The 3,359-nt window shown below is 41.0% G+C and overlaps 1 pseudogene; it reads right to left on the reverse strand.

Moving 5' to 3' along the window:
* Positions 1–2,324: 2,324 nt before the first annotated feature.
* On the reverse strand, positions 2,325–2,894 carry LOC107501731 (annotated as a pseudogene).
* Positions 2,895–3,359: the final 465 nt, after the last annotated feature.

Consider the following 3,359-nt stretch of genomic DNA (forward strand, 5'->3'; position numbering starts at 1 on the left):
TGGAAGTGGCAATAAGGGGGGTGTGGGGAGATAAGGGAGTTAGGTAGAGAAGTGAGACCCTCAGACCATTTTAAAGTAATAAAACATGGTCACTATAGCATGTTCTAAAGAGGGTGAAGCTTGTTAACAAGAGGACTCTTTGTTTCCAGGGAAGGGTGATGGAGTAGGCATGTAAACTTGACAGTAGGAATGGGGGCAGAGCTACTCAATAGAAGAGATTTAAAAATTGAGATTCCGAAAGGGAAATTTAAGATGAAAGGATCCAGAAACTTAATGGGAAAGGGAGAGAGAAAGAAAGAAAACAACCAAACCAAATCAAACCAAAGAAACAAACAAAAGACAAAACTGCTGGCTAGAATGGACAATGGAGATATGGGATGCGGGAACTCTCTCCTTATGTGGGGGGGATCTTCATTTAAGATTGCTCATTTATGCCATGGCCAGGGGGAGAACGAGCTGGGAGATGAGAAAAGATGCTGGCTTCCACACCCAAGATGTTTCGTGGTAAAGGCAGGATTTAGGGACAAGAGAACCATAAGGGCCCTCAACCACATGGGATCTCATTTCCCCTCACTCCCCACAGACACTTATCGGTACTTCTCTATGGCATTTGCATTTTCTGCATTTTATTAAGAGTGCCTCATGCATTTGTTCTAGCTACCGCTTTAGGTTTTAAGTTCTGAGGATAAAGCCTGAATAGTCTTTATCTTAGTAGCCCCTTGGAGAAGATGCTGCAGAATGAGTGCAGTGACTCGCAGCCATCTTCAAAGTATTTAGTAAACAATTGTTGAATTTAATCGAAATGTCTAAAACAACCTGAATCTACTGTCATTCTGAGAAATATCAGTCTTAAGAGCCACAACCATCCTAGGCTATCATTCATTATTGATGTAAAAGTCACCCTCAGTGGTCTGGTTTCTTGGTCCACTATCAGAAAAGGAGGCAGGGCAGGTGCATGGGCTGGACACGTTCACATCTTGGAAGAGCTGACCTCTCTCCCCATTGACCCCAGTGAAGACAGCTCAGCATTGCCAATCACAGAACCAAAATTCTTATCTTTTTTTCTCATAGACGCTCTGGCAGAAATATTGACCTTTCAGTGCAACTCTACCTCAAATATATTGTTTTCTTTGTTGACATTTTTAATATTTTATTTTTTAAAAAAGCAAAATTCTAGCTCTAAATGTGGACCCAGAGAAGAGAAATTGTTTAGTAAAGGAAGGCATACATGTGGCATTAAAAGAAAATGTTTGGGGCAACGAGGTACAGCTAATCAGGGTATGGAAGCAGCTGACTCTCCATGAGAAGACACATACAGAATCTTCCTTTCTTTTTATTCCTTAACTTAATAAAAACTTGGAGGTGTTATGCTGTCACAGAGCGGGTAGGCCTGTGGTATTTATGTACTTTGACAGTTACATGATAATTCTGACAGTTAAAAATCCATCTTTTGCCTCTCATCACACCAGGATGTTGATGTTATGTTGGTGTGTTCTGGGCACATCCTGAAGCTATACTTAGAGAGCTAAGGATCTGCAGCGTCTTTTTAAAATTTAAAGCACACTTATTTTGGATTGATTTACTTATAAAGTGACATATTTCTGGAAGGCGTGAACAATCAACTGGAAATTATTTCAAGTTGAATTGTGGGAAAAGCCATTCTCTTCCCTCAGACATATACTATTCTTGCCAAATTCCTAGCGGACCCTATAGTCAAGCCACCGTGTCTTTGGAGATGCTATTCTTTCTGCTTAGAATGCTTCCTGTCCATGAACTTATGGGGGACGAAGTCGTTTTCAGCTAAGATCAAATGTCATTTTTCCCAGTCCCAGGCAGAATGAATCACTCCCCCTCTTTTGCTCCCATATAATTTTATACACCTCATTTCAGTGCTGCTTTTATGGTGCTATAATTATTTGTTTATATGCTTGCCTCTTTTTCTAGATTGTGAATCCTCTAGTGACAGAGATGGTTTTCTTTTGAGACAGTTTTCCCACTTCTCTTTGTATCCCATGACCTGCCTGAAAATTAAAACAGAACAAAATGTGCAAGTCAATATCAAGGAAATGACAGTTACGAATACAAACTGAACAGCTTAAAATTCTGCTCTATAATGATTAGAATCTCAAAAAACTTTTTTAAAAAAAAATAAAATGGTACTATAGAAGATTATAATGGGTACAAGGTAGATACCCAAAAACAAAGCACACAGAGATGTTAAGGGTATTTCCTACCTTCAGTCATTGCCTGATGAACTTACATAAAAAAGGAATAAGCATCCGTAGTGTTGTTACACATTCCCACTTCACTCCATTATCATTTACTCTTTTTTTTTTTTTTATCAGAACGCAATAAACACCTTTATTATAAGAGCTAAGGCAGGAGGAGGGTTTATTTGCCCTCCCGGGCCTTGATTTTCCTCAGATAGAACTCCGGCTCCTTGCCTCCTATCACGTAGCCTTCTGTTCCACCACAATGGCCTGGTTTTGATGGGATGCATGCAAGAAGCTTGCCCTGCCCCCTTCTTGCTGCCCCGGGGCAGCGCATGGTGGGATTCGTACCACTGTCGGTAGATGGTGTGCTGTCAGTGAGCACGATGCAGTTCTTTATTAGGGTCTTGGTGCAGACCAGGTCATTGTTGGAAGCATTGTAGACAACATAGAAAATCCTTGTTTTGCGCGTACAGCGCTCGGAACCCAGGAGAAGTTCCCCACGTCCAGCTTCAAGGCGCAGTACTTCTTGTTGCCTCCCTGGACCGGACTGTGTGCATGCGGTGGGGGCCAATCGGTGTTGGCAGCCGGGCATCCCAGCTCATCTTTTCGTTTCTTGTTGTAGGGCTTTCTCTTGCCTCCAGTCTTGTGGCGCTTGTGCCAGTTGTCCCGAGAGATGCCCATGGCTCGGCGCCAGCTGGAAAGAGCTACCATTTACTCTTGGTTCTCTAAGAAACTACCCTTTTTCATTTACGTTAGCTTTACTTACCTTCCAAAAAGGTGGTTGAATGGGGAAAAAGGGCCCAAATATGTGGTGACATTAAAGAATTAAAAATTAAGAAATTAATATAAAAAAGGTGGTTCAAATAATACACTTCATGTGGACTAATTGGGTTCAGTGATATGCATTTCTGTAGCCAAAATTTCTCCCCTTAACACTTGTTATTCTAGATAAGGCTCTCCAATGATTTCAACAGAAAAACTGTTTGAGTTGTATAGCCTTAGAATATTTTTCATGAAAAAGTAATAGGTCGGATGGTCATTGCCAGCTTGTAGTCCTCTCTTTTTCTTTAAAAATTCTGAAAATAGACTTCACTGACTTCTGGAACTGTAAGATGTAGTAGAAGAATGTGAAAATACCCTGATTTG

This window comes from Rousettus aegyptiacus, unplaced genomic scaffold (genome assembly GCF_014176215.1).
Source record: "Rousettus aegyptiacus isolate mRouAeg1 unplaced genomic scaffold, mRouAeg1.p scaffold_m13_p_5, whole genome shotgun sequence".
In the NCBI taxonomy this organism is placed as follows: Eukaryota; Metazoa; Chordata; class Mammalia; order Chiroptera; family Pteropodidae; genus Rousettus; species Rousettus aegyptiacus.